Source organism: Convolutriloba macropyga, chromosome 1 (genome assembly GCF_964194025.1).
Source record: "Convolutriloba macropyga chromosome 1, txConMacr16.3, whole genome shotgun sequence".
Lineage (NCBI taxonomy): Eukaryota > Metazoa > Xenacoelomorpha > Acoela > Convolutidae > Convolutriloba > Convolutriloba macropyga.
The window spans coordinates 44,522,163-44,531,818 of record NC_134468.1 but is presented as its reverse complement, the minus strand read 5'-3'; positions in this window follow the sequence as shown (position 1 = coordinate 44,531,818).

Genomic DNA, 9,656 nt, shown 5'->3' with positions numbered 1-9,656 from the left:
ACATAAAAATGAATAAATTGTCTCAAAATTGCACTGAAATTCGATTAATATTTCACAAAAAAAATTAAATACTCACTAGGAAAATCCACAATTGGCTCTCAATGGTACCGATACTCATTGTCGATGAATTTCCTGATGCACTGAATCAGTACAGCAGGAGCGGTGGCCTTAGCATTGACAGAATGCTTGTAGCATACCCAGCCGCCCCCCATTTCCTCATTATACTGCCAATAGATGTTGACACTGCATCCGAGGAAATATGCCATACCGACAAATTAAGCAACAAATACTCAGATAAAATCTGGGTACACATGAAAGTACCCCAATTATCATGTATTGAAAGTACACTTTACCCAGAACTCGGCCAACGACCCATTGTCTTACTCATTGTCAATCTCATACTCAGACACAAAGTATCCTTACTGGTCCTTCACAAGCTCAGAGAACTCAGGCGTACCCATCTTAGCCACAATAGCCAAGCGCAAAGCACGCACATTATGCTTGGGAACTTTCTTATCCGCAATGAAACGAATAAATGTTAATTAGCGCCGAAATATAATGAAAAAAAATTGCGATAAAACAGAACTTTTACCTGACTTCGTATCAGTTAAAGTGTAGTACAGAGCACTGAGAGCACAAAGACCACCAACTTCTGCCCTTACACCAGCCAAACCAAGCCGCTATGGAGTTTTAAAAGACACCTCGTCCACATACTCGTCCACCTCGTAAATGTCATTGTGGAACTCGTACCCCAATTCAGCACACACATTTGCGCGAAGATTCGCACGGAAAAAGGTACAATGCACCTCTTTGCCGCTCATCTTCGTCACGAAACATGGCAAAAATTCACGACGAGACCTAAATAACAAACAGCAACCCCTCTACAACTAATAACAAGCACAATAACTCTGTAAACATGCATAAAAACACCTATAAATTATTATATACACATGCATTTACCTTTCAACAACGGCCTGCAGACCACCCTGTGAACGAGGAAAGAAGAACCCAGCAGCTTTCAGGCGATTAACCTGAGTCTTCACACGAATCGTGTGCTCTGCTGATGCACTGAACTCGACATGAAGGGGAGCCAATCCCTGAGCAATAATATGCTGAGTTGGAATTTCCTTCTCCTGAATTTGCATCACGCCGTCCACCTTCACTTCCACTCTATACGTCAACAACTCACGATTAACAGTCAACTCAGATGTCCACACATTCTTTGTCCTGGGTCTCAAGTGTTCTGCCCTTGCTCGATAAGCTTTTCGGTCTTCAAAATCTTAACAAATGCTGGATACGCCCATTCAGCCTGAGGAAGCGATGTACTTCGCAAGAAAGACAGAAAATCTTCATACTGAGCAACATCCATGATTAACAACAAGTATCTGAAAGTTTGAAAAATTGAGTTAAACAAGTAGTCAGGCAAGCTAAAAGTTAAAATCAAACGTGCAAAATGAACAACCATATGAATGAAACTACAAAAGTTGAACAAATTACGCAATTAACGCAAAGGACGTTTAAATGCCATGATATAACGACGGCTAAATGTTACGAACACATGCTATAAAACACACAATAACACTCTGAACATACAATTATACTTTTCACTGACAATTACTTATTACGCCTCACAAATTCTCTCCTTTTATCCCCTATTTATGTCCTCAATCCCCCCATAAAACAATTTTGATTTATACTAAATACTATGATAAAAGTAGCACCTTATTAAATATCAATAGCACCAAATATATTAGTAAAGTGTATTAAAAAAACTACCCCATACTATATCTAAGTATATACAACTAATGTCAGTCAATGAGTTAAATAAATAAAAATAAATAACTGGTTACACTGTCGTTCCCATCATTACAACTCCTCCATCACCCTCCTCTTCTGCAATCTCCACTCTATCTTCCCTTCTTCCCACACATCTTCCCCTCCTTCTTCTCATCCACACCCCGAAACTCCCGAATAATATCAATAATAAGAATACTAATAATAATATTGCGTCCCAGTCCCAACCATCTCCTCCATCTTCTACACAATTAAATATTACTGTACTATTAGAAATATTACACTCTGAGTGAACTAAACAAGACCAGTGAACCCCGTTCCTTGACACATACCTGGTCCCGTTGCTGCAGCTTCCCAAAGTGATATTAAACGGGCCGACAGTGATATTAAAGCACATATTGATAACAAGGAATCTAAAAAACTCGAAAAAACATGTAAACACTGCAAAATTCGACCCCCCAAACCACTATCCCCATAAACACACATCCACTGTTTAATCAAATAACTACACTACACCATGTTCAATCACCATATTTAGTAGAAGTATTAATAAGCACACAACAACACACGTGATACGAAAAGAGAGTATACCTGAAACAAATAAACACCACATAAATAAGTGCCTTATTGAGAAAATTAGAGCCAGAAGCCTGAGTAAAAAAAAAATGAGCAAATGAACATCTAAAAGCCAAATAGAAACCAGCTGAACACCCAGAAGAGCTACATCAGCAGAAGATTGTCCTGAAACATAGTTGTTATTAATGAAACACGAAAATGTTACTTACCATTGTGATAAATCTCGTATTTTTCTGCCCCACTTTTGAGACACCGATTAACAGAGAAGAAGCGTTGGCCCACGGAATAATCTTTCACAAGAAAGGAAAGATATTTATCACTGAGAAGTTAATAAACGCGGAGTTCTTAGTCCGGTTTCCCCGCTACAACCTCACAGTACGACACCAAGTAGAGACCCTACTTCACGAACTCTCAATGAAATGGATTACTCAGTCAGAGTTTTGCAATATGACATACAGTGCTACATACAAAAATCAAACAGATGTTTTCAACGTTGATTGGCTTTACACGAAAATACTCATTGAAACAATTGAAGCTGAGATTGAAGTTTTCAAACTGCGGAACGCGACTGAAAAACTCCCTAGCAGAGTCGAAGTAGACACCGAAATCGACAAAAGAGAGCCGCACGCTTGCTATAGCAGCTGCAGTCGCTGAAATTGGACTCTTTGGTCTAGGTCTAGCAATGAGCAGCGGAGGATGCGGTGGAATTACAGGAATTTTTGGCTCTTGCCAACGAACGTCTCAAAATGCTGAAAATATCGATAAACTAGCTAACAGTTTTAATAGCCTTAACGACTATGTCATGGAAGACGGCGTCCAAACAGATGAGACATTTTTTCTAGTTGCTGACGAACTTGCAAAAGTTTTCAAGGTTCAAAATGAAATGCAAGAAAACCAGAACAGAAACTGGAAACTAGTTGAGGAACAAATCGCAATTGTAGATAACAATCTGAATGCAATGGCAACCTGTATGGAAACTCAAGCAACGCAACAACAACTTAACTTCAACTTTGACACAGCAGCATCAATACTTCTTACACTTCATGCAGACATAAAAAGTTATTGAGCAGCCTTATATTCTTTTCGAATTATTCTTATAAAAACTATTCCTACTTTACTTGATAAACGCCTTCCAATCTCTTTAGTACCTCGTAAATCTTTAATCAAGATCCTTGATGCAGTCCATGATATCCAAAAGAACGCCCCAGATCTTCCGATTTTGGCAATACCCATGACTGACATACTTTCGTTTTACGATGCGAAACTGGTACAAGAGATTTCAACAGTAGAAGACGGATTTTAACTGACACTAGCCATTCCTTCAACCTCTAGCCAAACAGTGTTTGAATTTATCGTGCAAATGTAATCCCTATGCCTCAGAAGGTCTCAGTTGATGCCTTACAGTGGGTGATTGAGGGAGAATACCTAGCAATCTCAGAAGGACAGATGAAGACAACAGTACTGACAAGATCCCAGTACAACAACTGCCTTGGAACGCCACGATACTGAATCTGTCATGAGACAATGAAAACTCACCTTGGATTCTCCTCGTGTCTAGCAATACTCAAGTTTCATCATGCCATCACAGCATCAAAGTATGTGACAGAGAGAAGATTGTGTTACCCAACCCCGAACCAGCACAAAATCTTGGATACGGAATTTGGCTACTAACATCATCCTCAAGTGATTTTACCTTTAGTGAGATTGGTACGGACGAGACCGGCCGACAGACCAACATCCCTCATAAAGGCTGTAACATCTGTTTAATCATATTAAAATGTGGACATACAATGTTCAGAGACAACATTAAAGTCAGAGCTACGTCACTGCAACGTTGTCAGTCACTGCAACGTTGTCAGTACCTTCCAGCAAAAAGAAATAATGTAAAATTGCCTGATCCACTTGCACATTTAATTGATTCAGTTCCCAAAAAAACGAGCTGCCAAAATACGAAACAAGCATTGATGCAAACCTCGATTTACTGAAGAAAATTAAAACAGAGTTCATTTATTCCGATAGAAAGTTATCCACGGAATCATTAGACGACATGGCAAAACCCATTACCACTAAAATGGAGTCATTTAAGCCAGCACTAATTGATAAACTTGAATCCTACGTACCCATCAAGCTTTCTCTCTCGTTAACAATCATTGTTTTCATTGGAAACTTAGCTTTACATATCCTCTTCATGTATTTATACCATAAAGTAGCTTTTGTACGACGAATGGTGCAAAACTTCCTGAAGCTTAATGGAACAAATGTACCGCTTAATCCAGTAGTTTCCGTACGAAAACATTTGAAAGCAGACATAGTTGTCAACTTTACGAAAAAACTCAATAAACCGCCAAGAGTTATCTCTCCAGAAGACATGGGAACCCTCAAACGACAACATTGACGAAACTCAATGGCCGCAACTCCAACAATGTCACTAAAAACACTCAACAAATTCAACACAGATGATGAGCTAGACATCCAAGCCTCACCCCGAGAGGAGTGTATGCTTTCAATTCTTGAAAGTCTTATATAGTTCGCAAGTATTATTCTTTAAACCGACTAAGTATCCTTTCATTCGTTAAGTTTGCTTCCTAAGTGCTTATATATCCAAACTAGTGCTTTAATCCACGATAATAACCAGTGTTTTAAACCGTCCTCACCCTCCTCTTCTGCAATCTCCACCCTATCTTCCCTTCTTCCCACACATCTTCCCCTCCTTCTTCTCATCCACACCCCGAAACTCCCGAATAATATCGATAATAAGAATACTAATAATAATATTGCATCCCAGTCCCAACCATCTCCTCCATCTTCTACACAATTAAATATTACTGTACTATTAGAAATATTACACTCTGAGTGAACTAAACGAGACCAGTGAACCCCGTTCCTTGACACATACCTGGTCCCGTTGCTGCAGCTTCCCAAAGTGATATTAAACGGGCCGACAGTGATATTAAAGCACATATTGAAAACAAGGAAAAACTCGAAAAAACATGTAAACACTGAAACATAGTTGATATTATTGAGACACGAAAATGTTACTTACAATTGTGATAAATCTCGTATTTTCTCGACCCCACTTTTGAGACAGCGATTAACACAGAAGAAGCGTTGGCCCAGGGAATAATCTTTCACAAGAAACGAAAGATCCTTGTCACTGAGAAGTTCAAAAACGCGGAGTTTTGCAATATGACGTACAGTACTACATACAAAAATCAAACAGATGTTTTCAACGTTTATTGGCTTTACACGAAAATACTCATTGAAACAATTTAAGCTGAGATTGAAGTTTTCAAATTGCGGAACGAGACTGAAAAACTCCCTAGCAGAGCCGAAGAAGACCCCCGAAATCGACAAAGGAGAGCCGCCCCGCTTTCTAGAGCAGCTGCAGTCGCTGAAATTGGACTTTTGGGTCCAGGAATAGCAATGAGCAGCGGAGGATGCGGTGGAATTACAGGAGTTTTCCAACGTCTCAAAATGCATGTCTCAAAATGCACGTCTCAAAAGGAATGGGGAAATGAACGTTTCAAAATGCCGAAAATATCGACAGAATAGCTAACAGTTTTAATAGCGTTAACGATTTTGTCATGGAAAACGCCCAAACAGATCAGAAATTTTTTCTAGTTGCTGACGAACTTGCAAAAGTTTTCAAGGTTCAAAATGAAATGCAAGAAAACCAGAACAGAAACTGGAAACTAGTTGAGGAACAAATCGCAATTGTAGATAACAATCTGAATGCAATGGCAACCTGTATGGAAACTCAAGCAACGCAACAACAACTTAACTTCAACTTTGACACAGCAGCATCAATACTTCTTACACTTCATGCAGACATAAAAAGTTATTGAGCAGCCTTATATTCTTTTCGAATTATTCTTATAAAAACTATTCCTACTTTACTTGATAAACGCCTTCCAATCTCTTTAGTACCTCGTAAATCTTTAATCAAGATCCTTGATGCAGTCCATGATATCCAAAAGAACGCCCCAGATCTTCCGATTTTGGCAATACCCATGACTGACATACTTTCGTTTTACGATGCGAAACTGGTACAAGAGATTTCAACAGTAGAAGACGGATTTTAACTGACACTAGCCATTCCTTCAACCTCTAGCCAAACAGTGTTTGAATTTATCGTGCAAATGTAATCCCTATGCCTCAGAAGGTCTCAGTTGATGCCTTACAGTGGGTGATTGAGGGAGAATACCTAGCAATCTCAGAAAGACACGGAAAAACAACAGTACTGACGAGATTCCAGTACGACAACTGCCTTGGATCGCCACAATACCGAATCTGTCATGAGACAATGAAAACCCACCTTGTTTCATCATGCCATCACAGCATTAAAAGATTGTGACACAGAGAAGATTGTGTTACCCAACCCCGAGCGAGCACAGAATCTTGGATACAGAATTTGGCTACTAACATCAACTTCAAGTGATTTTATCCTTAGTGAGATTGGTACGGACGAGACCGGCCGACAGATCAACATTCCTCATGAAAGTTGTAACATCTGTTTAATCACATTAAAATGTGGACATGCAATGTTCAGTGACTACATTAAAATCAGACCTGATTTGCAAAGTTGTCAGTACCCTCCAGCAAAGATAATTAATGTAAAATTGCCTGATCCACTTGCACATTTAATTGATTCAGTACCCAACATAAACGAGCTGCCAAAATACGAAACAAGCACTGATGCAAATCTCGATTTACTCAAGACAATTAATACAGAGTTCATTTATTCCAATAGAAAGTTATCCACGGAATCATTAGACGACATCGCAAAGCCCATTACCACCGAAATGAAGTCATTTAAGCCAGCACTAATTAATAAACTTGAATCCTACGTACCCATCAAGCTTTCTCTCTCGTTATCCATCATTGTCTTTATTGGAAACTTAGCTTTACATATCCTCTTCATGTATTCATACCATAAAGTAGCTTTTGTACGACGAATGGTGCCAAACTTCCTGAAGCCTAATGGAACAAATGTACCGCTTAATCCAGTAGTTTCCGTACCAAAACATTTGAAAGCAGACGTAGTTGCCAACCTTACGAAACAACTCAATAAACCGCTAAGAATTATCTCTCCAGAAGACATGGGAACCCTCAAACGACAACATCGACCAAACTCAATGCCCGCAACTCCAACAATGGCACTAAATACACTCGACAAATTCAACACAGATGATGAGCTAGACATCCAAGCTTCACCCCGAGAGGAGAGTATGCTTTAAATTCTTGAAAGTTATATATAGTTCGACAAGTATTATTCTTTAAATCAACTAAGTATCCCTTCATTCATTAGGTTTGCTTCCTAAGTGCTTATACATCCAAACTAGTGCTTCAATCCACGATAATAACCAGTGTTTTAAACCATTTATGAAGCCAGTCCACTTCTCCTATTTCATTCAAACTTTAGAACCATTATTCAGAGAAATAGCCATGATTATTTTTAGTGCTAACTACAACATCTTCTCTGAACCTTAACTTTATCTTATGTTCTTCCTCTTTATTCTGAATTAGCGCATTTTAACCTTTCAAATTTTCCTCCAAAGCCTTCAATCTTATCTTAACTTTGTTCATTTTAATCTTTATCTCAGTTTGTCTTAGCTGAAACTTTATTTCTTTCAAGATCTTTAATTGTATTTAGTTTAATGCTTTCGGTTAAAACTCTTTTCTAAGAAAACATAAATTGGGTGGCTCCAACAAAAACATGTGTAAACTCCTATTTTCGTGCAGATTATATTTGTTTTATAGAAAAATTGTAAAACACAGTTCCTTCTCAAAATTTTCATGGAAAATTTTCATAAAGTCCGGTAGTGTCACACCCCTATTTCGTCCCTCATAGTTACGTGATGATTTTCCTTTAAATATCCATAAATAAGTGCTTTAATTTAGTTCATATTCAAATAGATCTCAAGGCCATATATAGCTAATATTTCCATCTAGGCCTGTAACCCTTAATTTGTTTATGTTTATTAAAAACAACCGCAGATTGACAGTTAACTGATAAACATATTAAGTGCCTAAAAGCCTCATTATTTACCTTTTTGCGTTTCTTGACGAGGAATTCGCATAATCAGTAAATAACTTTATGAGAGATTATGTACTTGGTGAAGTAACTATTCTGATAAAGTAGGTGCTAATACGGAAATTGTATATGTACTTAACAAACATCAAGAGACGTACAAAAACCGGAAATTGCCCAACTTATTGATCAGTAAGTATTTACTAAGGACCAACACAACTCAAGGTACAACCCTGCGGAACCCACAATCAGCAGAACAACGGAGGACCTACCTAGTGACCAGTTGCTAAAAACTCAGCAAAACTACTTATTCTAACATTGAAACTTTGCCTTTATTCTTCTATCATATTAATTAAAGATTGAACTGGAAAATCTTTCTAAAACTCTAAATTTGAACTGACGTCATTAGAGTTAAACTGAGATTAAACAAAGCTCTAAAAAACCAAGGCAACTATTGGATATATCGCACATCCGAACCGCTCATTAAATGGCTGTTACTAGCTAAATTTATTTTAAAATATATCCGCTAAAAACCGCACTGTGAAACACCAAAATAAGTCCTTGAAAAATGACAATAATTCATTCCATTTATCTCAATTATAGATCTCAATAACACCATGAGAATCATATTTAAAAGTCAGTGCATAACAGCCTCCTTATAGCTGAGGGCTGTCTGTAATCGACTCAGATTTTAAAAAAAACTTACTAAAAACGTTTTGTACATCATGAGATCGCTTCAAAGCAAAAGCTAGCGAAACCGTTAGAAACAGCTCGATCAGATTAGATTGTTATCAACAAAAACTTCAAAAACCAGAAGTTCAATGATGTCAAGTAATTAGTGTACGTGCAAAGCATCCTTTGGTCATAGTAAATTTGTCAACAGACAAAATAGAAATCTTAGGAGATAACTGCACAATATATTTAAATTCTTTTGTTTAGTTTTTTTCCATTTCCACATTTTAGAATATTTTTCTATTTTAGTTACATCGATGATCTGTTGAACTACTTACCAAGAATTTTTATGAAACAATATCTCCGGCAATCAGCTAAATGCGAGTTTTCAATTTTCCTCGAAAGGAAGAATTTCTGCCGATGCAATCAAAAGCATCAAAAATATTTCCATGTCAATTTGCAAATGAACTATGTGAGTGGGTGCTGCATAAGTGCACACAATACTGAGAAAAAACATTTACTTAAATATGATTGATATCTCTGTTGATTCGAAAAGCTTTGTGATTTTTGATTACCGCCTCTG